Source organism: Bos indicus, chromosome 10 (genome assembly GCF_029378745.1).
Source record: "Bos indicus isolate NIAB-ARS_2022 breed Sahiwal x Tharparkar chromosome 10, NIAB-ARS_B.indTharparkar_mat_pri_1.0, whole genome shotgun sequence".
In the NCBI taxonomy this organism is placed as follows: Eukaryota; Metazoa; Chordata; class Mammalia; order Artiodactyla; family Bovidae; genus Bos; species Bos indicus.
Genome location: NC_091769.1, coordinates 33945076 through 33971137, shown reverse-complemented (window position 1 = coordinate 33971137; position 26062 = coordinate 33945076). Strand labels below are relative to the sequence as shown.

At 40.6% G+C, this 26062-nt stretch overlaps 1 non-coding gene across 1 annotated transcript; it reads left to right on the top strand.

Moving 5' to 3' along the window:
* The first annotated feature begins 3542 nt into the window (after positions 1–3542).
* Positions 3543–3649, top strand: LOC139185539 (U6 spliceosomal RNA). Its single transcript, XR_011569111.1, has one exon. It is a non-coding gene; the product is annotated as a U6 spliceosomal RNA (small nuclear RNA).
* The last annotated feature ends 22413 nt before the right edge of the window (positions 3650–26062 follow it).

Genomic DNA, 26062 nt, shown 5'->3' with positions numbered 1-26062 from the left:
AATTAAAAGACGCTTACTCCTTGGAAGGAAAGTTATGACCAACCTAGACAGCATATTAAAATGCAGAGACATTACTTTGTCAACAAAGGTCCGTCTAGTCAAGGCTATGGTTTTTCCATTGGTCATGTATGGATGTGAGAGTTGGACTGTGAAGAAGGCTGAGCACCGAAGAATTGATGCTTTTGAACTGTGGTGTTGGAGAAGACTCTTGAGAGTCCCTTGGAGTGCAAGGAGATCCAACCAGTCCATCCTAAAGGAAATCAGTCCTGGATGTTCATTGGAAGGACTGATGAAGCTGAAACTCCAATACTTTGGCCACCTGATGCAAAGAGCTGACTCATTGGAAAAGACCCTGATGCTGGGAAAGATTGAAGGCAGGAAGAGAAGGCGACAACAGAGGATGAGATGTTTGGATGGCATCATTGACTCGATGGACATGGGTTTGGGTGGACTCTGGGAGTTGGCGATGGACAGGGAGGCCTGGCGTTCTGCAGTTCATGGGTTCACAAAGAGTCAGACACAACTGAGCAACTGAACTGAACTGAGCGACTTTCACTTTCACTTAGGTCCACAATAGCGCCATCTTCTAAAACATTTCTAAAAGTTTGACATATTAAAAGCTGAGCTGGTAACTGTGAAGAAACAATGGTTTAGAAGAGCCCTCCATTTGTCTGAACCAGTTTTTAGTTCTGAGAATAGGTCAGTTTAGTTAAATAGTTACCTCTCATTTTCTAGAGGAGGAAATGGCAACACACTCCCACACTGCAGTATTCTTGCCTGGAAAATCTCACTGACAGAGGAGCTTGGTGGTCCAGAGAGTTGTAAAAAAGTCTGACATGACTGAACAACTAAGGACTACATCTCACTGTAGGAGGTGATGAATAACTGGGCTCCCAAAACTAGGCCCATGGTGCAAACAGTCAGGTATTTAACAAGAGGCACTTTCCTGGAAATAAAAGAAAAACAAAGGTTCATAATTGGAGCAACTTATAAACCAGTTTCTGGGTCCAAGAGACAGTCAATTAAGATTTCTAGATGTCAGAGTGAAAGCTTCCTTTGCAGTTTGAAATGCCGCTAATGATGTCATCAGGTGTTCAAGTAAACTTTCTGAAGTGGCTCATAAGGACTGTTTAAATATGAGCTGTGGCAAGTTCTCTGAAGTTTATATCAAGTCATTTAGCTTCAGGAAAAGGGCTTAGTTTGAGAGTTCTGAATTTTGGAGAAATCAGGGAGAAAAAGAAAAATGTTTCAATTCTGCTTACAAGGTTTTAATTTACTAAATTGTTTTAAGTTTAAAAAAAATTTTCCTTGTATCTGGGAAAAAAATGATTAAAAATTAGTAATATTTTAGACCATATCATAAAAAATTATAACCATATTTATCAATTCATTCAATCTCATGTAATTAATTCTTCTGCTTGAGTGCAGTTTTTTTATTAGTTCCACTGGCCTTGTCTGATGATTGAAGGTGATAGGAACAGTTATAATTTCAGGAAGTTTGCAAGATTTTTGTTAAAGCTTTCATGATTTGCCTGGTGAAGTGGAAGCTATAATCACTGGATATTGTGAAAGGTATACTAAGTAGAAAATACATTTTTTTTAAAGTTTCTTTGGCATCAACATATATGTACCTAATATGGGAGAATGCAAACTTATAAAATAAATATTAAATACACAAAGGGAGAAACTGATGGGAATATAGCAGGAGACTTTAACACACCACTGGATAGATCTTCTAGAAAGAAAATCAATATGGCAATACAGATCCTAAATGATACAATAGAACAGTTTGATTTAGTTGACATTTTCAGGATACTACACCCCCTGCCCCGAAAAAAAAAGCCCATAATACACATTCTTTCAAGTGTACATGGAATATTCCCTAGGATTGACCCCATGCTGCTGCTGCTAAGTCACTTCAGTCATGTCCGACTCTATGTGACGTCATAGATGGCAGCCCACCAGGCTCCCCTGTCCCTGGGATTCTCCAGGCAAGAACACTGGAGTGGGTTGCCATTTCCTTCTCCATTGCATGAAAGTGACAAGTGAAAGTGAAGTCGCTTAGTCATGTCCAACTCTTCGCGACCCCATGGACTGCAGCCTACCAGGCTCCTCCATCCATGGGATTTTCCAGGCAAGAGTACTGGAGTGGGGTGCCATTGACCCCATACTAGGGCACCAAACTAACCTCAAAAAATGTAAGAGGATAGAAATTATTTCAAACATTTTCTCTGGCCACAATGGCATGAAACTAGGAATCAATCACAGGAAAAGAAATGAGAAAAAAACCCAATTACATAGGTCCTAAACAAAATGCTACTAAAAGACCAATGGGTCAACAAGGACATCAAAAAGAAATCAAAAAATACCTGGAGACAAATGACAATGAAAACACAACCATAGAAAATCTATGGGATGTATCAAAAAAAGTTCTTAGAATTAAAGCTTAGGAGTTCATAGTAATATAGGCCTTCCTCAGAAAGTAAGAAAAAATAAAAAACTTAACATACAACCTAAAAGAATTAGAAAAAAGAACAAACAAAACTAAAGTCAGAAAAAGGAAATAAAAATTAATAAAGATCAGGGAGGAGATAAAGAAATAGAAATTAAAAAACAATAGAAAACAAAAATCAATAAAACTAAGAGCTGGCTCTTTGAAAGGGTAAGCAAAATTGACAAACCTCTGGCCAGGCTCAGCAAGAAGGAAACAGAAATCAAATAAATAAAATAAAATATGAAAAAGGATAAATCTCAACTGACAGTATGCCAAAACATGCCAACAGATTTGATAAAATAGAAGAAATAGACAACTTTCTAAAAACATACAAACCACCAAAATTAAAACAAGAAGAAATAGGTAATTTGAATAGACTAATAATTAAAAATGAAACCTATAACTTAAAAGAAAAACTCCCTACAAACAGAAGTCCGGACCCAGATAGCTTCATGGTGAATTTTACCAAACATACAAAGAGGAACCTATACTGATCCTTCTCAAACTCGTCCAAAAGATTAGAGAAGAGAGAATACTCCCAAAGACATTCTATGAAGCCACCAACACCCTGATACCAAAACCAGACAAAGATATTGCCAAGTAAAAAAAGTGTAGGCCTATTTTTTTGATGAATATAGATGCAAAAACTCTCAACAAAACATTAGTAAACCAAATCCAACAACACATAAAAAAAATCATACACCATGACCAAGTAAGAGTCATCCCAAGTTCACGAGGAAGGCTCAACATAGGCAAATCAGTCAATGTAACACACCACAGCAACCAAAGTCAAAAACACATGATTGTCTTAGGAGATGCAGAAAAAGCATTCGACAAAATTTGACATCGAGTCATGATAAAGACTCCTACCAAAGTGGGTATAGAAGGAATATATCTCAACATATGAAAGCCATTTATGACAAACCCACATCCAATATAATATTCAATGCTAAAAGTCTTCCCACTAAAATCTGGGACAAAGGATGTGCACTATTACCACTTCTATTCAAAATAGTAAGGCAATCAGACATAAAAAAGAAATAAAATGGTGCTTGCTTCGGCAGCACATATACTAAAATTGGAACAATACAGAGAAGATTAGCATGGCCCCTGTGCAAGGATGACATGCAAATTCATGAAGCGTTCCATATTTTTTAAAAAGGAACACATTTGAGTCAGTTCTGATGAGGTGGATGAACTTAGAACCTATTATACAGAGTGAAGTGAGTCAGAAAGAGAAAGATAAATATCGTATTCTAACGCACATATACGGAATCTAGAAAAATGGTTCTCAAGAATTTATTTACAGGGCAGCAATGGAGAAACAAACATAGAGAACAGACTTATGGCCATGGGGAGAGGGGAGGAGAGGATGAGATGTATGGAGAGAGAAACATGGAAACTTACATTACTGTATGTAAAATAGATAGCCAACGGGAATTTGCTGTATGTCTCAACTTCCCTGGTGGCTCAGATGGTAAAGTGTCTGCCTTCAATATGGGAGACCTGGGTTCGATCCCTGGGTCTGGAAGATGCTCTGGAGAAGGAAATGGCAACCCACTCCAGTACCCTTGCCTGGAAAATCCCATGAACGGAGGAGTGTGGTAGACTACAGTCCATGGGGGCGCAGAGAGTCAGACACGACTGAGCGACTTCACTTCACTCACTTTCACTTTCGGGAAACTCAAATAGGTGCTCTGTATCAACCTAGAGGGGTGGGCTGGGGAGGGAGATTCAAAAGAGAGGGGGTGTATGTATACCTATGGCTGATTCATGTTGAGGTCTGACAGAAAACAACAAAATTCTATAAAGCAATTATCCTTCAATAAAAAAAAAAATTAAAAAAAGAAATAAAATGTATCCAAATTGGAAGAGAAGAAGTAAAACTGTCACTATAGGCAGATGACATGATACTATATATAGAAAATCATAAGGACTCCACATACAAACTACTAGATCTAATAAATTAATTCAGCAACATTCAGAAATTGGTTGCATTTCTTTTTTTTTTTTGGTTGCATTTCTTTACACCAACTAAGGTGGAGAAGGCAATGGCACCCCACTCCAGTACTCTTGCCTGGAGAATCCCAGGGATGGGGGAGCCTGGTAGGCTGCCATATATGGGGTCGCACAGAGTCAGACACGACTGAAGCGACTTAGCAGCACTAGCAGCAGCAGCACGCCAACTAAAGAAATATTAGAAGGGGAATGTCAACAAATAGCCCCTTTTAAAATGGCACCTGTACCTACTGCTGCCGCCAACCTCTCTGCCCCAGTAGATGCAGACAAAAATCTCTGGAGATGTCATTGCTGCCAAAATCTTGGCTCTCTATGTACAGAAATACGGTGACAGAGTTATGAAGAAGGAAAGAGTGGCTTTTTTTCTTTGCCAGGAAAAGGAAGAACAAAGTAGCTAGCAACTCAAGAACTGTGCAACCCCCACTTCCAATCCCTGGAATAGAGAGAGGCTATATAGTCAGGCATTTTATACAGGTCATGAGGATCTTATGGCAAGTGTACTGGGGTGGTTTGACATTCCCTCCTCCAGAGGATCAGGTTTTGTCAGAACTCTCTGCTATGACCCGTTTGTCTTGGGTGGCCCTGCACAGCATGGCTCAGAGCTTCATTGAGTTATGCAAGCCCCTTCGCCACAACAAGGCATCAATGCAATGGACATGAACTTGGCAAACTCCCAAGAGATGGTGAGGGACAGGGAGGCCTGGTGTGCTGTGGCCCTTGGGGTTGCAAAGAGTCCAACTGAACGACAGTTAACATATAGTTAGGCAGGGGTATGTCATAAGGATCAAAGAAGTAACAGTCTTGCATTCTTCTTTCTTCTGCAAAATTTCAATAGGGTGGGTGGGTTTGCTAACAAGATTAGGGTGTGTGTAGGGTTTTAGGTTTTGGAGAAGGAAATGGCAACCCACTCCAGTACTCTGGCCTGGAAAATCCCATGGACAGAGGAGCCTGGTAGGCTACAGTCCATGGGGTTGCAAAGAGTCGGACACGACTGAGTGACTTCACTTCACTAGGGTTTTAGGTGGTGAGGGTCTCTGAGTTTCTCTGATCCCTTTAATCTTGCCTCTGGCAGTTTTGTGGCTACTCCTCCCTTGATTAGCAACTGTTTGAATCGAATTCACAAGAAGGTCTTAGAGGCTGGAGTCTTGCTTATAAGAAATGGGGGACAAAAGGGCCTCCGTGTCCAGGAGGCCTACAGGGCCTTGCTCCACATCATTATCAGGTCATTGTCATTGCTGCTGTACAAACTACACTTCAGTTTTCTCTTTTAAAATTAAGTGTCATCTTGGACTTCCCTGGTGGTCCAGTGGTTAAGAATCTACCTGCCAATGCAGGGGACATGGGCGTGACCTCTGGTCCAGGAAGACCCCACGTGTCACAGGGCAACAAAGCCACAGCTACTGAGCCCATGTTCTAAAGTCCTCGAGTAGCAACTATGGAGCCCACACACCACAACTACTGAAGCCTGGGAACCCTAGAGCCCATGCTCCGCAACAAGAGAAGCCACTGCAATGACAAGCCCGTGCATAGAAAGCCCACGCACAGCGATGAGGACCAGACACGGCCATAAGCAAAAATAAAGTCACAAGCTAGCAAATAAGAAGACCCCTAGGATTAAACCTGACCAAAGCAGTGAAAAATATATGCTGAGAACTATAAAACATTAAAAAAGGAAATTAAAGAGGATTCAAAGAAATGGAAAGATACCTCATGCCCTTGGAATAATTCATATTGTTAAAATGGCAATGCTACGCAAAGCAATCAACAGATTTAATGCAATCCCTATTGATTACCCATAACCTTTTTCACAGAACTAGAGCAAATAATCCAAAATTTTACATGGAACCCTAAAAGATCCAGAATTGCCAAAGCAATGCTGAGGGAAAAAACATAACTCTCCCAAATTTCAGACAATAGAGTGCGATAATAGCATGAAGACAAAGAGCCCTTTAAATAACCCCACACATCTACAATAAGTTAATCTTTGACAAAGGAAGCAAGAATATAAAATGGGAAAAAGGCTCTTCAGCAAGAGGTTCTGGGAAAGTTGGATAGCTGCATGTAATCGATGAGGTTAGAACATACCCTCACACCATACATAAAAATAAACTCAAAACCGCTTAAAGAGTTAAACATAAGACATGACACCATAAAAGTTTAGAAGAGAGCATAGGCAAAATATTCTCTAAGATAAATCGTATCAATGGTTTCTTAGGTCAGTCTCCCAAGGCTGGAATAAAAAATAAATAAATAAACTAATCGGACCTAATCAAATTTACAAGCTTTTGCACAGCAAAGGAAACCATAAACAAAACAAAAAGACAGTCTACAGAATAGGAGAAAATATTTTTTATACGACAAAAAAAAAACAGCCTAATCAAAAAATGGGCAGAAGACCAATAGACATTTCTCCAAAGAAGACATACAGATGGTCAAGAGGCACATGAAAAGATGCTCAACATCACTAATTATTTAAAATTGCAAATCAAAACTACAATGAGGACCACTTCATAACAGTCAGAATGCCCATCATTAAAAACTTTACAAATAACAAATGCTGGAGAGAGAGTGGCGAAAAGGGAACCCTCCTACACTGTGGATAGCGATGTAAATAGGTGCAGCCACTACGGAGGCTCCTCAGAAAACTAAAATGGAGCTACCATACGATCAGATCAGATCAGTCGCTCAGTCATGTCCGACTCTTTGCAACCCCATGAATTGCAGCATGCCAGGCCTCCCTGTCCATCACCAGCTCCCGGAGTTCACTCAGACTCACGTCCATCGAGTCAGTGATGCCACTCAGCCATCTCATCCTCTGTCGTCCCCTTCTCCTCCTGCCCCCAATCCCTCCCAGCATCAGAATCTTTTCCAATGAGTCAACTCTTCGCATGAGGTGGCCAAAGTACTGGAGTTTCAGCTTTAGCATCAGTCCTTCCAAAGAAATCCCAGGGCTGATCTCTTTCAGAATGGACTGGTTGGATCTCCTTGCAGTCCAAGGGACTCTCAAGAGTCTTCTCCAACACCACAGTTCAAAAGCATCAATTCTTCAGCGCTCAGCCTTCTTCACAGTCCAACTCTCACATCCATACATGACCACTGGAAAAACCATAGCCTTGACTAGACAAACCTTTGTTGGCAAAGTAATGTCTCTGCTTTTGAATATGCTATCTAGGTTGGTAATAACTTTCCTTCCAAGGAGTAAGTGTCTTTTAATTTCATGGCTGCAGTCACCATGGGTGTAGAGGAGCTATCCCACGTTGAAGGTCAGGAAGGGCGGCGGTGAGGAGATACCCCTCATCCAAGGTAAGGAGCAATGGCTGCACTCTGCTGGAGCAGCCGTGAAGAGATACCCCACGCCCAAGGTAAGAGAAACCCGAGTAAGACGGTAGGTATTGCAAGAGGGCATCAGAGGGCAAACACACTGAAACCATACTCATAGAAAACTAATCAATCTAATCACGCCAGGACCACAGCCTTGTCTAACTCAATGAAACTAAGCCATGCCCGTGGGGCAACCCAAGATGGGTGGGTCATGGTGGAGAGATCTGACAGAATGTGGTCCACTGGAGAAGGGAATGGCAAACCACTTCAGTATTCTTGCCTTGAGAACCCCATGAACAGTATGAAAAGGCAAAATGATAGGATACTGAAAGAGAAACTCCCCAGGTCAGTAGGTACCCAATATGCTACTGGAGATCAGTGGAGAAATAACTCCAGAAAAAATGAAGGGATGGAGCCAAAGCAAAAAGAATACCCAGCTGTGGATGTGACTGGTTATAGAAGCAAGGTCCGATGCTGTTAAGAGCAATATTGCATAGGAACCTGGAATGTCAGGTCCATGAATCAAGGCAAATTTGAGCTACCATACCATCCAGCAATCCCACTCCCGGACATTCATCCAGAGAAAATCATAATTCAAAAAACACATACATCCTTATGTTCACAGAAGCACTATTTGCAAAAGCCAAGACATGGAAAGAACCTAAATGTTCATCAACAGGTGAATGGATGAAGAAGATGTGGTACATATCATTGTTCAGTTACTCAGTCATGTCTGACTCTTTGCAACCCCATGGCCTGCAGCATACCAGGCTTTCCTGCACATATATACAATGGAATACTAAGTGGAAGTGTAGTCGCTCAGTTGTGTCCTACTCTTTGTGACCCCCATGGACTGTAGCCCATCAGGCTCCTCTGTCCATGGGATTCTCCAGGCAAGAATACTGGAGTGGGTTGCCATTTCCTTCTCCAGGGGATCTTCCCGACCCTGGGATCAAACCTGGGTCTTCTGCATCACAAGCAGATGCTTTACCCTCTGAGCCACCAGGGAAGAATATTCAGCCGTTAAAAAAAAAAAAAAAAAACCATTTGATGCCATTTGCAGTGATATAGATACAACTAGAGATTATTATACTAAATGATGAACATCAGAAAGAGAAAGACAAATACTGAAACAAGGGTAAGGGGGCAGGGCACAATCTTTGAAAGAATGAGACAGCCCGAGGACACAACACAAACTGATTAGAATCAAATGGGTCCAAGACAAATCAACTGACTAGACCTGAAAATCTCCATCTCTTCCCCCAAAATAGTTAGAATAATCCTCTCACGCATTAGCCTATGAAATTACCCAGCCCATAAAAGCTAACCACACCACATTTTGAGACTACACTTGCTCTCTGTGATGGCCCACTCTCTGTATGTGGAGTATGTTTCTCTCTGAATAAATTCACATTTTTACCTATCACTTTGTCTTTTACTGAATTCTTTCTGCAATGAGACATCAAGAACCTCAGCTTCATTTGGTCCTGAAACCAGGTCTGTGATCTCAGCTAGAAAACTGTGCCTTTGGGCTGGGTTTGAGTCCCAGCTATGTGGGTTCAAGTTCCAAACTGGGTTTTGGCTGGGTTTTAGTCCCTGCCATGTAGGTTTGATGCTGAGCAGGGCCCTGTGGGACTCCTGGGCATGGTGGCCTTCGAATCCCTATTCCTTGTAGCAGGACTCTGGACTCCATGACTTTCTCTGAGTTCCAAAGGGCAGAACAGTTGCTAATCAAAGCAGAAGCAGCAACAAAACCACCTGAGGTAGTCAGTCAGTTCAGTCCCTCAGTCCTGTCCAACTCTTTGCAACCCCATGGCAGCAGGCCAGGTTTCCCTGTCCATCACCAACTTCTGGAGCTTGCTCAAATTCATGTCCACTGAGTTGGTAATGCCATCCAACCATCTCATCCTCTGTCGTCCCCTTCTTCTCCTGCCTTCAATCTTCCCAGCATCAGGGTCTTTTCCAATGAGTCAGTTCTTCACATCAGGTGACCGAAGTACTGGAGTTTTAGCTTCAGCATCAGTCCTTCCAATGAATATTCAGGACTGATTTCCTTTAGGATTGACTGGTTGGATCTCCTTGCAGTCCAAGGGACTCTCAAGAGTTTTCTTCAACACCACAGTTCGAAAGCATCAATTCTTCAGCTCTCAGCTTTATTTATAGTCCAACGCTCACATCCATACATGATGATTGGAAAAACCATAGCTTTGACTAGACAGACATTTGTTGGCAAAGTAATATAGGCTCTAAAACAAATCTTATTAAATTTAGAAGACTGAAATCAGATCAAGCATCTTTTTCAATCACAATGGTATGCAGCTAAATATCACTTATAAGAAGAAAACTAAAAAAATCACAAATATGCAGAGATAAAACATGCTACCAAACAACAAATGGGTAAAAGAACAAAAAGAAAAATAAAACCTTGAAAGAAATAAAAACAGAAGTGCAACATACCAAAATTTAATGGATGCAGTAAAAGCAGTTCTAAGAGGAAACTCATAGTGATAAGTGCCTAAATGAAAAAATAAAATAGGTCTCAAATAAACAACTTAATTTGACACCTCAAGAAGCTAAAAATGAACAAATTAAGCCAAAGTCAGTAGAAGGAAGGAAATAATGTAGATCAGATAATGAAATAGAGACTAGAAGACAACAGAAAAAAAATCAAGGAAACTAAGAGCTGTATTTTTTTAAAGATAAAAAAACTGACAAATATTTAGGTAGACTCACCAAGAGAAAAATAGAAAGGACTCAGAATCAGAAATGAAAAAGAAACTACAACTGATGCTACAGAAATACAAAGGATTGCGAGACTACTATGAACATTTATATGCCAACAAATTGGACAACTTAGAAGAAATGGATAAACTGTTAGAAATAAACAACCTACCAAGACAGAGTTATGAAGAAACAGAAAATCTGAATATACTGATTACTAGTAATGAAACTTCACCAGCAATCAAAAACCTCCCAACAGGGACTTCTCTGATGGTCCAGTCATTAAGAATCCAACTTGCAATGCAGGAGACACAGGATCAATCCCTGGTCAGGGAACTAAGATCCCCTATGCTGTGGAGCAACTAAGCCTGTGCACTGCAACTACTGAGTCCTACGCTCTGGAGCCCATGTGCCACAACTAGAGAACCTGTCTGTTGTAACTACTGAAGCCCATGTGCCATAACTAGAATCTATATGCTGCCACAAAAGATCCTGCATGACAAAAAGAAGACCCCATATGCTGCAACTAAGACCCGATGTGGCCAAATATCTTTTTTTTCCTATTTAAAAAAAAGAAACTTCCCAACAAACAAAAGTGCAGGATCAGTTGGCTTCAATGGTGAACTTAACCAAATATTTGAAGAAGAATTAATACCAATCCTTCCCAAACTCTTTCAAAATATCGAAGAGAAAAGAACACTTCCATACTAATTTTATGAGGTCAGCATTACCCTGATACCAAAAGTAGACAAGGACACTCTGGAAAGAGCAAACAGGCCAACATTCCTGATGAACAGAAATGCAAAAATCCTCAACAAGATATTAGCAAACCTGAATCACCAATACTTTAAAAGGATCATCCACCCAAATCTAGTGGGATTTATTGCAGGAATGCAAGGCCTTGTTTTATATCTACAAATCAGTGCGATACACCACATTAACAAAATGAAGGACACAAATCATAATCACTTCAGTAGATGCACAGAAAGCATTTGACATAATAACTCAACATCTATTTATGATAAAAAAAAATTCAACAGAGTGGGTATAGCTGGAATATACTTCAACATAATAAAGGCTGTATAAGACAAACCCACAGCTAACATCATACTCAGTAATGAAAAGCTGAAAGCTTTTTCTCTAAGATCAGGAACAAGATGAGACTGCCCGCTCACTTTTTTCAACAAAGTATTAGAAGTCGTAGTCAGATCACTTAGTCAAGAAAAAGACATAAATGGCATTCAAATCAGAAACAAGGAAGTTAAACTGTCTCTATTTACAGATGACCTGATAATGTATATAGAAAACCCTAAAGACATTACAAAAAAATATCAACTGTTAGAACTAATAAATTCAGGAAGCATGTAGATTACAAAAATCTCATATAAAAGTCTGATTTGGTTTTACACACTAATAATAACTGGCAGGAAGAGAAATTAAGAAGACAATCCCATGTACAGTTGCATTAAAAAGAGAATATCTGAGAATAAATTTAACCAAGATGAAAAACATATAATGAAAAATATACTGATAAAAGAAGTCCCAGAAAATACTAATAATGGAAAGATATTACATACATTGGAAGAATATGGTAAGAATGTCCATATTACCTAAATAAATATAAAGATTCAATACAATCTTTCCCAAATTTCAATGACATTTTCCACAAAAACAGAACAAGCCTAAAATTTGTATGGAACTACCAAAGATTCCAAACAGCCAAAGCAATCTTAAGAAAGAACAAAGCTAAATGCATCATACTTCCTGACTTTAAACTGTATTACAAAGCTGTATTAAAAATCAAAATAGTATAGTATTCACATAAAAACAAATACATCAGTGGAACAAAATAGAGACCCCACACAGAAACCAAGGAACCAAGAATATACAGTGGGAAAGGGAATAGTCTCTTCAATAATGCTGATGGGAAAACTCGACAGGCAGATGCAAAGCAATGAACTGGAGTCCTATCTCACCATATACAAATATCAACTCAAAATGGAATGAGAACTTTAACATAAAACCTGAAACCATAAAACTTCTAGAAGAAAAAATAGACAGTAAGCTCCTTAACATCCCGGTGTGCATACTAAGTTGTTCAGTCATGTTCTACTCTGTGTGACCCTATGGACTACAGCCTGCCAGGCTCCTCTGTCCACGGGATTCTCCAGACAAGAATACTAGAGTGGGTTGCCATGCCCTCCTCCAGAGGATATTCCCAACCCAGGGATTGAACCCAAGTCTCTAAGTCTCCTGCATTGGCAGGCAAGTTTACCACTAGTGCCTAATATCCCTGACATCTATTACTAGTTTACTTGAGATAAATTAATATCCACTTACGCTTCTCTTTTCTTCAGTTATTTTTCTCTCTTCTTCAGTAACTCCAGTTATTTTGCCTTTCTTTACTGTCTGTTTTAAAGATTGGAGACTGTTTTAGTGAATGGTTGAAGCATAGATTGGACTTCTGTGTTCACTGTTATCTAATATCTAAACAGCTCTGCTCCAAAAGCAGCTCTGGAGTTCCATACAAGTACAAGGTTATAGGATTCTAATAAATACAGTTCTATACTTTGATAGGTCTCTCAAATTATACAAGTATATCACATTTTATTAATTATTATTTTAGGTAACCAACTCTCTGTCTTATTAGCCATGGCTGTGCATAAGACTTTGTATTATTACAGTTTGAGGGGAAAATATCCCTCTACTAACAAGAAGAAATAAACAATATATTCCAATAGGCCTTGTCTTGAAAGAAAGTGAAAGTGTTAGTCACTCATTCGTGTCCATCTCAGCAAATCCATGGACTATAGCTCACCAGGCTCCTCTGTCCATGGAATTTTCCAGGCAAGAACACTAGAGTATGTAGCCATTCACTTCTCCAGGGGATCTTCCCAACCCAGGGATTGAACTTGGTAAAGAATCTGCCTGCAATGCAGGAGACCCATCTGAACAGCAGGGAAGACCAGCCAAGATGATGTATGTAACATCCCTGACATCTTGGCAAATATTAGACTTGAATCTAATCAAATATTAGATTTGACACAAAAACATGAGCAAAAAAACCATCTGATTGAAGGTCACTTCTGAATGTGACTTTACACATGCGTCAGTTCAGTTCAGTTGCTCAGTCACGTCCGACACTTTGCGACCCCAAGGACTGCAGCACGCCAGGCCTTCCTGTCCATCACCAACACCCAGAGTCCACCCAAACTCACGTCCATTGAGTCGGTGATGCCATTCAGCCACCTCATCCTCTGTTGTCCCCTTCCCCTCCTGCCCCCAATCCCTCCCAGCATCAGAGTCTTTTCCAATGAGTCAGTTCTTCGTGTCAGGTGGCCAAAGTATTATAGCTTCAGCTTCAACATCAGTCCTTCCAATGAATATTCAGGACTGATCTCCTTTAGGATGGACTGGTTGGATCTCCTTGCACTCTAAGGGACTCGCAAGAGTCTTCAACCACAGTTCAAAATCATCAATTCTTCCGCATTCAGCTTCCTTTAGAGTCCAACTCTCACATCCATACATGACCACTGGAAAAACCATAGCTTTGATTTTGATGGACCTTTGTTGGCAAAGTAATGTCTCTGCTTTTCAATATACTGTCTAGGTTGGTCATAACTTTCCTTCCAAGGAGTAAGCGTCTTTTAATTTCATGGCTGTGGTCACCATCTGCAGTGGTTTTTGGAGCTCCTAAAAAATAAAGTCTGACACTGTTTCCACTGTTTCTCCATCATTTCCCATGAAGTGATGGGACCGGATGCCATGATCTTCGTTTTCTGAATGTTGAGTTTTAAGCCAACTTTTTCACTCTCCTCTTTCACTTTCATCAAGAGAATCTTTAGTTCTTCACTTTCTGCCATAAGGGTGGTATCATCTGTGTATCAGAGGTTATTGATATTTCTCCTGGCAATCTTGATTCCAGCTTGTGCTTCTTCCAGCCCAGCGTTTCTCATGATGTACTCTGCATAGAAGTTAAATAAGCAGGGTGACAATATAGAGCCTTGACGTACTCCTTTTCCTATTTGGAACCAGTCTGTTGTTCCATGTCCAGTTCTAACTGTTGCTTCCTGACCTGCATACAGATTTCTCAAGAGGCAGGTAAGGTGGTCTGGTATTTCCATCTCTCAGAATTTTCCACAGTTTATTGTGATCCACACAGTCAAAGGCTTTGGCATAGTCAATAAAGCAGAAATAGATGTCTTTCTGGAACTCTCTTGCTTTTTCCATGATCCAGTGGATTTTGACAATTTGGTCTCTGGTTCCTCTGCCTTTTCTAAAACCAGCTTGAACATCTGGAAGTTCACAGTCCATGTATTGCTGAAGCCTGGCTTGGAGAATTTTGAGCATTACTTTACTAGCGTGTGAGATGAGTACAATTGTGCGGTAGTTTCAGCATTCTTTGGCATTGCCTTTCTTTGGGATTGGAATGAAAACTGACCTTTTCCAGTCCTGTGGCCACTGCTGAGTTTTCCAAATTTGCTGGCATATTGAGTGCAGCACTTTCACAGCATCATCTTTCAGGATTTGAAATAGCTCAACTGGAATTCCATCACCTCCACTAGCTTTGTTCATAGTGATGCTTGCTACAGGCACTTGACTTCACATTCCAGGATGTCTAGCTCTAGGTGAGTGAGCACACCATCATGATTATCTTGGTCGTGAAGATCTTTTTTGTACAGTTCTTCTGTGTATTCTTGCCACCTCTTAACATCTTCTGCTTGTTAGGTCCATACCATCTCTGTCCTTTACTGTGCCCATAGTGCAGGAAATGTTCCTTTGGTATCTCTAATTTTCTTGAAGAGATCTCTAGTCTTTCCCATTCTATTGTTTTCCTCTATTTCTTTGCATTGATCACTGAGGAAGGCGTTCTTATCTCTCCTTGCTATTCTCTGGAACTCCGCGTTCAAATGAATGTATCTTTCCTTTTCTCCTTTGCCTTTCGCTTCTCTTCTTTTCACAGCTATTTATAAGGCCTCCCCAGACAGCCATTTTGTTTTTTTGCATTTCTTTTTCTTGGGAAGGTCTTGATCCCTGTCTCCTGTACAATGTCATGAACCCTTGTCCATAGCTCATCAGGCACTCTATCAGATCTAGTCCCTTAAATCTATTTCTCACTTCCACTGCATAATCGTAAGGGATTTCATTTAGATCATATCTGAATGGTCTATTGGTTTTCCCTACTTTCTTCAATTTAAGTCTGAATTTAGAGTAAGGAGTTCAATGGCACCCCACTCCAGTACTCTTGCCTGGGAAAATCCCATGGACAGAGGAGCCTGGCAGGCTGCAGTCCATGGGGTCACTAAGAGTCGGACACAACTCAGTGACTTCACTTTCACTTTTCACTTTCATGCATTGGAGAAGGAAATGGCAACCCACTCCAGTGTTCTTGCCTGGAGAATCCCAGGGATGGAGGAGCCTGGTGGGCTGCTGTCTATGGGGTCGCACAGAGTCGGACATGACTGAAGCGACTTAGCAGCAGCAGCAGCAGTTCGTGATCTGAGCCACAGTCAGCTCCCAGTCTTGTTTTTGTTGACTGTATAGAGCTTCTCCATCTTTGGCTGCAAAGAATATAATCAATCTGATTTTGATATTGACCATCTGGTGATGTCCATGTGTAGAGTCTCCTCTTGTATTGTTGGAAGAAAGTGCTTGCTGTGACCAGTGCGTTCTCTTGGCAAAACTATCAGCCTTTGCCCTGCTTCATTCTGCACTCCAAAGCCAAACTTGCCTGTTACTCCAGGTGTTTCTTGACTTCCTACTTTTGCATTCAAGTCCCCTATAATGAAAAGGACATCTTTTTTGGATGTTAGTTCTAAAAGGTCTTGTTGGTCTTCATAAAACCATTCAACTTCAGCTTCTTCAGCATTACTGGTCGGGGCAGAGACTTGGATTACCATGATATTGAATGGTTTGCTTGGAAACGAACAGAGATCATTCTGTCATTTTTGAGATCGCAACCAAGTACTGCATTTCAGACCCTCTTGTTGACTATGATGGCTACTTCATTTCTTCTAAGGGATTCTTGCCCACAGTAGTAGATATAATGGTCATTTGAGTTAAATTCACCCATTCCAGTCCATTTTAGTTCTCTGATTCCTAAAATGTTGATGTTCACTCTTGCCATCTCCTGTTTGACCACTTTCAATTTGCCTTGATTCATGGACCTAACATTCCAGGTTCCTATGCAATATTGCTCTTTACAGCAATGGACATTGCTCCCATCACCAGTCACACCCACAACTGGGTGTTGTTTTTGTTTTGGCTCTGTCTGTTCATTCTTTTTGTCATCCATAGAGGAATGTTGGCTGGCTGAAAAATGTCACCTGAACTTAACATTTTGCAGGATGTATTTAAAATTATCAACCACATTAAAGCATATGCCCTTAACTCACATCTGTTCATGCAGCTCTATGAGGAGATGGACACAGAGCACACAGAGGGAGATGGCTTTCTAAAGGTGTATCTCTGGCCAGAGTCTTTGAGTTATGAGAGCAACTCCAGAGATTTCTTTTAGGAAAACAGTTACCACTGGCAGCACAGTTCAGTGACACAGAATAGGTCACAAAACTTGCTTACTTGTGTGGCATATTCAACCTGCTCAATGAACTCAATCTGTCACTTTAGGGGAGAATAACAACTGTGAATAAGTTGGCAAATAAAGTGACTGCATTCAAAGCCAAACGGATTATGAAGGTGACAAGTGAACATTAGGATTTTTGATATGTTTCAAATATTAACAGATTTTGAAAAAGAATGAGTCAAGGCCTTCTTTCTCCCAGCTGGTACCTGATCACCTATGTCAGCTTTCAAAAGTGTTTGAACATTACTTCCCAACCACACAAGACCTCCAAACTAAGAGGAATATATCCAGGACCCATTTGTGAATAAGCCAGGTGAACTGACTTTGTGCTAGAAGAGCAACTGTTTGAGACTACAAATGATGGTGGCCTTAAAAGTAAGTTTGAAAGTGAAAGTCGCTCAGTTGTGTCTGACTCTCTGTGACCTCATGGACTGTAGTCCATGGAATTCTCCAGGCCAAAATACAGGAGTAGGTAGCCTTTCCCTTCTCCAGGAGACCTTCCCAACCCAGTGATCAAACCCAGGTCTCCCAAATTGCAGGCAGATTCTTTACCAACTGAGCCACAAGGGAAGACCAAGTATACTGGAGTGGGTAGCCTATCCCTTCTCCAGGGGCTCTTCCCAACCCAGGATTCGAACTGGAGTCTCCTGCATTGCAGAAAGATTCTTTACCAACTGAGCTATCAACTTCAAATCTTCATACATTCTGGATTAAAGTCAAGGCAGAATATCCTGAGATTGACACAGATCACTGAAAATCTTGCTTCCATTTCCAGCAAAATATCTTTGTGAAGCAGGGTTCTCTGCAGTGATAGCAACCAAAATGAGATAAAGGAGTAGACTGGATATAAGCAACATATTTTGGGTGTCATTGTCTCCCATCACCCCCAGATAAGACCATCTAGTTTCAGGAAAACAAGTTCAGGGCTCCCACTGATTCTGAGCTGTGGTGAGTTGTAAAATTATCTCATTATATATCACAATGTAATTATGATAGAAATAAAGGGCATGTATAAGTGGAATGTTTCAGTAAATGTAATAAATGTGAATGTAATATATTTGAATCATCCTGAAAACATCCTCACCTTGATCTGTGGAAAAACTGTTTTCCAGGAAACCAGTCCCTGGTGCCAAAGTGGATGGGGATTGCTGCTTTAAACAACTAAAAATAGAGCTACTATATGATCCAGCAATCCAACTCCTGGGCACATATCCGAATGAAACTGAAATCTGAAAAGACACATGTACCCCAAGTTCACTGTAGCAGTATTTACATTAGCCAAGACATAGAAGCAACCTAAATGTTCATCAACAGAGGAATGGATAAATAAGATGTGGTACATATATACAATGAAATTCTGCTTAGCCATAAAAAGAACGAAATAATGCCATTTGAAGCAATGTGGATGGACCTAGAGACTGTCAAACCGAATAAAGTAATACAAAGACAGACATCATGATACAACTTATGTGGGATCTTAAAAAATGGTACAAATGAACCTATTTACAAAACAGAAATAGAGTCACGGATGCAAAGAGAAAACAAACTTATGATTACCAAGCCAGGCAAAGGATAAATCAGGAGATTGGCACTGACATATACATACTGCTATATATAAAATAGATAACTAGTAAGAATGCTCTATGTAGACAGGGAACTCTAGTAAATACTCTATAATGACTTATATGGGAAAAGAAGCTAAAAAAAAGAGTGGATATATGTGTGTGTATATATATATGTATATTCACATATAACTTATTCACTTTGCTGTACAGCAGAAATACAATATTGTAAATCAACTATAACTCCAATAAAAGTTAATTTAAAAATAAAAAGGTCACAGTCAAATGATTTGGAATTAAATATCTACAGCAATGTTGAAGGTTAAGACAACAAAGCAATACCTTTAAGAGTCTGTGGGGACAAGTTTCTACTGTATAGCACAGTAAACTATATTCAATATATTATAATAATCTATCAGGGAAAAGAACCTGAAAAGAATATATATACATACATATATATATACACACATACACATACATATATGTATACACATACATATATGTATGATATGTATAGCTGAATCCCTGAAACTAACAGATCATTATAAATCAACTATACTTCAATTTTTTAAAAAAGCCTTTGAGGAGAGAGAGTCTTGAGGCAAATGAAAATGGAAAAATAACATACTAAAACTCATGGGATACAGCAGAAGAGGGGAGTTCATAGCAATAACTTCTACATTAGGATACAAGAAATATGCCAAATAACACAATTCTGTGTCTCAAAGAACTAGAAAAATAACAACAAACCAAGCCAAAAGTTAGCATAAGAAAGGAAACAAAGATTAGAGCAGAAATAAATAAAATGAAGAACAAGAAAATAGAAAAGATTAACAAAAACTAAAGAGTTCTTTGAAAAGACCAATCTTCAGCTAGACTAGTCAAGGAAAAAAGAGGATCTAAATCAATAAAATTATAATGAAAGAGGAGAAAAGTCATACAGATAAACAAGAAACATTCAAAGTTATTATGAACAACTGTATACCAACAAACTGAACAACCTAGAAAAATTCAGCAAGACCGAATCCAAAAAAAAACAACACAGAAATATAAAAAAAACAAATACCTGTAAGGAAATTATGGCAGAAAGTTAAGAGGAACTAAAAAGCCTCTTGATGAAAGTGAAAAAGGAGAGTGAAAAAGTTGGCTTAAAGCTCAACATTCAGAAAACTAATGGCATTTGGTCCCATCACTTCATGGCAAATAGATGGGGAAACAGTGGAAACAGTGTCAGACTTTATTTCTGGGGGCTCCAAAATCACTGCAGATAGTAATTGCAGCCATGAAATCAAAAGACGCTTACTCCTTGGAAGGAAAGTTATGACCAACCTAGATAGCATATTCAAAAGCAGAGATACTACTTTGCCAACAAAGGTCCATTTAGTCAAGGCTATGGTTTTTCCAGTGGTCATGTATGGATGTGAGAGTTGGACTGTGAAGAAAGCTGAGTGCCAAAGAATTGATGCTTTTGAACTGTGGTGTTGGAGAAGACTCTTGAGAGTCCCTTGGACTGCAAGGAGATCCAACCAGTCCATTCTGAAGGAGATCAGCCCTGGGATTTCTTTGGAAGGAATGATGCTGAAGCTGAAACTCCAGTACTTTGGCCACCTCATGCGAAGAGTTGACTCATTGGAAAAGACTCTGATGCTGGGAGGAATTGGGGGCAGGAGGAGAAGGGGACGACAGAGGATGAGATGGCTGGATGGCATCACTGACTTGATGGACGTGTCTGGGTGAACTCCAGGAGTTGGTGATGGACGGGGAGGCCTTGTGTGCTGTGATTCATGGGGTCGCAAAGAGTCGGACACAACTGAGCAACTGAACTGGACTGAATCCAAAAATAGGCCACAGGCCTGAAAAGACATTTTTCCAAACAGGATTTACAAAAGGTCAACTGGTGCATGAAAAAGTGTTCAACATCACTAATCACTAAAGAAATGCAAATCAAAACCACAATGAGATATCACCTCATACCTTTTAAAATGGCAGGCATCAAAAAGATAAGCAATAACAAATGCTGGTATGAATGTGGAGAAAAAGGAACACTTTCTGTACTAGTGGTAGAATTTTAAATTCATACAGTCACTACAGAAAACAGTATGGAGTTTCCTCAAAAATATTAAAAATAGAACTACCACATAATCCAGCAATTCTACTTCTGGGAATATATCCGAAGTAAAGAAAAACACTAACTCTGAAACATATCTGCACTGCCATGTTCATCACAGCATATTTACGATAGTCAACACATGGAAACAACCTAAGTGTCCATCAATGGATAAAGATGCAATTATCCATTATATATGTAAACACATATATACAATATTCATTTTATCATAATTAATTGATATACATGCATGAGTTTATTTCTTAGGTTTCTACTCTAGTTTACTGATCTGTGTGTCTGTTTTTATGCCAATACCATAAGGCTTTTGGTAGGGAGGCCTGGTGCACTGCAGTCTATGGGGTTGCAGAGTTGGACACAACTCGGTGACTAAAAAACAACAATACTGTTTTTATTACTATAACTTTGTAGCAAAGTTTAAAATCAGGAATTTCCTGCGTGATGCCTCCATCTTTGCTTTTTTTTTCCTCGTTATTACTTTGGCTACTTGGGGTCTTTTGTTCCACACAAATTTTAGGATTGTTCTATTTCTGTAAAAAAAAATGCCATTGGTATTTTGATACATATTGCATTGAATCTGTACATTGTTTCAGGTGGTATGGACATTCTCACAATATTAATTCTTCTAATTCATGAGTACAGACTATCTTTCCATGCATTTCAATATGTTGTTCAGTTTCTTTCATCAATGTCTTATAGTTTTCAGAGAAAATATAGACAATTGTTAATAACATTATGTTGAATTTCGTGAAGTATAAAAAATGGTATTACCGGGCTTGCCTGGTGGTCCAGTGGTTGAGAAGCCACGTTGCAATGCAGGGGACACTAGTTTGATCCTTGGTCTGGGAAGATCCCACGTGCGGCGGGGCAACGAAGCCCACGTGCCATAACTACTCAGCCTGCACTCTGAAGCCGTGAGCCACAACTACTGAGCCCATGCAACCTACAGCCCTCACTCTACAACAGAGAGAAGCCACCGCAACAAAAAGCCCGCGCACTGCAGTTAAGAGTGCAGTCCCTGCTCTCCTTGACTACACAAAGCTCGTGCGCAGCAGCAGAGACCCAGGGCAGCCAAAAATAAAATAAGTAAATATTTTTTAAAATGGTATTACAAAAAAATCATCATGAAGTTAGAAGCAGACTTTCCCCTGTTTTATTCCACACAGTAGGAAGTTATTAACTGGCAATCATTTTTATCCAGTTCAACCTACACTCTTCCTGATCCATACCTAATGCTAGGAATGCAGTCTTATTTTAAATGGTAGAAATGATGTTCTACAGCTATAAAATGCTAACTGAGCTTTGACTTCATTTTTTCAGTTTCAAGAACTTATGATGATAAAGATTTTGATCATGATGGTGAAATATAAAGCATTTTCAGCATATTTTTTACCTCGCTGCACATAAACTTTTTGAGTTCCGAATCGCAATGCTGCCTTTACGAAGGCTAGTGTTCTATTCTGTGTTGGTTCAACTGTAGAAAATCTTCATAGACAGTGTTATGAGATTGCCATACCTCTTAGGGACTTCGTGAATCATGATGTGTATCTTGTGAGAAACACTAACAAACAATTAGAAAGGAAAACAAATTCAGAAATATTATATCTGATAAAGTCTGTTTTCCCAGAAGGAAATGATTTGGTTGTCTTTGTGAAAACAGAAGTCTGTCATTTTTTTCCTCCACCAAACTGCTTAGCCTTATGTTAAGGACTCAGAAGCCTTGCTTACTTTCAAAGGTTCTGGATGAAGACCAATAAAAATTCCTGACATTAACGTAGATTCTCCCTGAAGAAAACTTGCTGGTAGGCTCACTGTATGCTTCTTTTTTAAAAGACATTCTACTGATATTATAAATATACTTAACTGTTAGAATTAACGTGATTTATCAGTGCCAGAATCTAGTTACTATTGTTTTATTTCTTGTGTGATCAGAGCCCAAAAGCCATCTCTGAATAATCTTCTCCCATGGTATAGAGATTCAAATATACAGAGTTACTGTCAGATAAGAGCTTTTTCTCTTCAGTTAGTACTTTCCTAACAGCGCAGATCGACTTTCCTTTTCCTTCTCACAACAGAAACCAATGCCATGACTCAAACTGCTCTATAGGACACAACTTTGTCAATCCCCAGTTAAACTAGTATTAACATAAATTAAACACAACTCTTTGACAGAATATTTTTCTTGGTATAGTAAGTTTTGCGTGCATGCTCAATCATGTCCAACTCTTTGTGATCCCATGGACTGTGGCCTGCCAGGCTCCTCTGTCCACGGGATTTCCCAGGCAAGAATACTGGCTCCCAAACCACACCCCATTAAATTTATCAGGGGGGTGGGGATGCAATTCCAGGACATGACCCACACTGGGACTATGAAAAATCATGCAAGCCAGGCTAGGATGAAATATTACTTGTCTATCAAAAGAAATGAAAAGGTGTATGCCCAAGTCTGTAAATTATGATAAGGTCTGAGAGGTTACACAGGAAAAAGATGAAGGCTGGAGAGACCACCAAGAAGCCACCCAGGCCCAATCAGTGTGTCTTTTGTCAGAAAGGAGGGCGATGGCAGGGGGAATGTCTTGAATGCCCCTTCTGTGGGATGCTGGAGGGGCAACCCCAGCCAGCCCTCATTCCTTGCAACTCTCTCTCAAATGAGAGATTCCCTTGCACTGACCGATGGGGTCAATTGTCTGCCCACTTCCAGATCCCACTCGACCCATCCTCATTACTCCATCGAGTCACCCTCAACGTGGCAGAGAGGAGAATTGAATTTTCTGTAGACACTGGAACCACCTGCTCTGTTCTGACTTGGCCAGCCAGCCCCCTCTCCAACCGTGACTGTACTGAGACAGGAGTTGATAGACAACCAAAAGGAAGGAGATTTATGTCTCTCCTTGCCTGCAGAGGGAGAAGGCAATGGCACCCCACTCCAGTACTCTTGCCTGGAAAATCCCATGGACAGAGGAGCCTGGTAGGCTTCAGTCCATGGTCGAGAAGAGTCAGACACAACTGAACAACTTCACTTTCATTTTTCACTTTCATGCATTGGAGAAGGAAATGGTAACCCACTCCAGTGTTCTTGCCTGGAGAATCCCAGGGATGAGGGAGCCTGGTGGGCTGCCATCTATGGGGTTGCACAGAGTCGGACATGACTGAAGCGACTTATCAGCAGCAGCAGTTGCCTGCAGAGTCGGGTCCATTACTGTTACTTACTCCTTTTTGTATATGCCAGAATGTCCTTTCCTCCTCTTGGAAGAGTTATACTAAATAAATCAGAAGCTACTATAGTCTAAGGACAGAGTGAAGTCCAAGGAGATAAAGAACCCAAACAAAGAATGCATCTACAAGTAATGCCAGATGACCCATCTGCTGGGCATCAAAATATTCCCAAGTCATTCCCCAAGAAATTAGAAAACAGGTAGATCCTGAAGTTTGGGATACCTTGCTGCCCGGAAGGGAAAAAATGTGTGTGTGCCACCAATGAAAAAGGTTAAGGCCTGGGGAAAATAATCCTGGAAGAGATAATGTCCTTTAAAGCCTGAGGCCCTGAGGAGAATCCAACTGCTGCTCAACAAAGTCCTAAAACACAGACTCATCAGGCCCCGCCAATCCCCTTAGAACACCCAGATCCTGCCTCATCAAGAGCCTAGCGGGGCGTATAGGCCTGTATAATGCAAGCCATGCATGAGGAAGGCATCCCTTTTCACCCATTGGTTTCAAACCCATTAACCAGCCTCACTCAAGTGCCAGGGAATCCTTAGTATTTCTCGGTTTTGGACCTCCAAGATGCATTTTTCTTTATTCCCCTACATCCAGACTCTCAGTATCCTTTTGCCTTTGAATGGAGGGACCCCGATACCCTCAAGGCTACCCAACCTACACAGGCAGCGTTTCCACAGGGTTTTTAGGACTTCCCATCTTCTTGGAAAGGCAAGGGAACTTCTTGGCAAGGGAACTGAGGGGACTGGGCCTTGAGAAGGGAACTCTGCTACAATCTGTTGATGGTCTATTGTAAGAAATGACACCAAACAAGATTCTGATCAAAACATTATTAGGGTCTTAAATTTTCTGGCAAAAAGGAGATATAACTAGGGCTCGGATCTCACAGTGACAGCTTCAATATTTAGGATTTGAGCCCAGGGGCATGACCCCTGGCCATAGATAGGAAAATAGCAACTAGTGCATTATCATCTCCAACCATAGAGACACAACTCTAAGGCTTTCTCAGGAAGGTTGGGTTCTGTTTTGTTGTTGTTGTTCAGTCGCTAAGTCCTGTGGCTTCTTTTGTGACCCCATGGACTGTAGCCCGCCAGGCTCCTCTGTCCATGTTTTCCAGGCAAGAATACTGGAGTGGGTTGCCATTTCCTTCTCCAGGGGATCTTCTAGGGATCAAACTCTCATCTCCTGCATTGGCAGGCAGATTCTTTACTACTGAGCCACCAGTGAAACCCAAGTTCTGTCATATCTGGATTTCAAATTATAGCCTTAGAGTAAACCCCTCTATGAGACTCTTAAGGGAGGAGAAAGGGAACTCCTTGAATGTAATAAGGACCACCAGCAGGACTTTCATGCTCTAAACACTGAGTTGAGCAGAGCACTGGGACTTCCAACTTTGGACAAGCCCTTTACCCTACATGTTCACAAGAGCTCAGGGATAGTACTAGGAGTCCTGACCCCAAAGCTGGGACTGTATCAGACACCAGTGGTCTACTTTTCAAAACAACTGCACTCAGTGGCCCTGGGATGGCCAAGCTGTCTACAGGCAGCAGCAGTCATAGCCCTGTCGGTTAATGAGGTTTCCAAGCTCACCCTGGGACAACAATTAGATATGTTAACACCTCATCAGGTACGATATGTGCTGGAAGTCAAAGGACATCATTGGTTGACTGGAGGAAGGTTAACAAGATATCAGGCCCAGACTTCCCTTGAGATCCAGTGGTTAAGAATCTGCCTGCCAATGCTGGGAACACAGATTTGATCCTTAGTCTGGGAAGATACCACATACTGCAGGGCAACTAAGTCCATGCACCACAACTACTGAGCCCATACACCCCAGAACCCACGCTCTGCAAAGAGAGAAGCCACCACAAGGAGAAGCCTGCACGCTGCAACGAAGAGTAGTCCCTGCCTGCCGCAACCACAGAAAACCAGCAAGAAGCAAAAAGACGCAGCACAATCAAAAATAATAAATATTAAAACAACAACAAGATACCAGTCCCTCTTAATGGACATCTCTGACA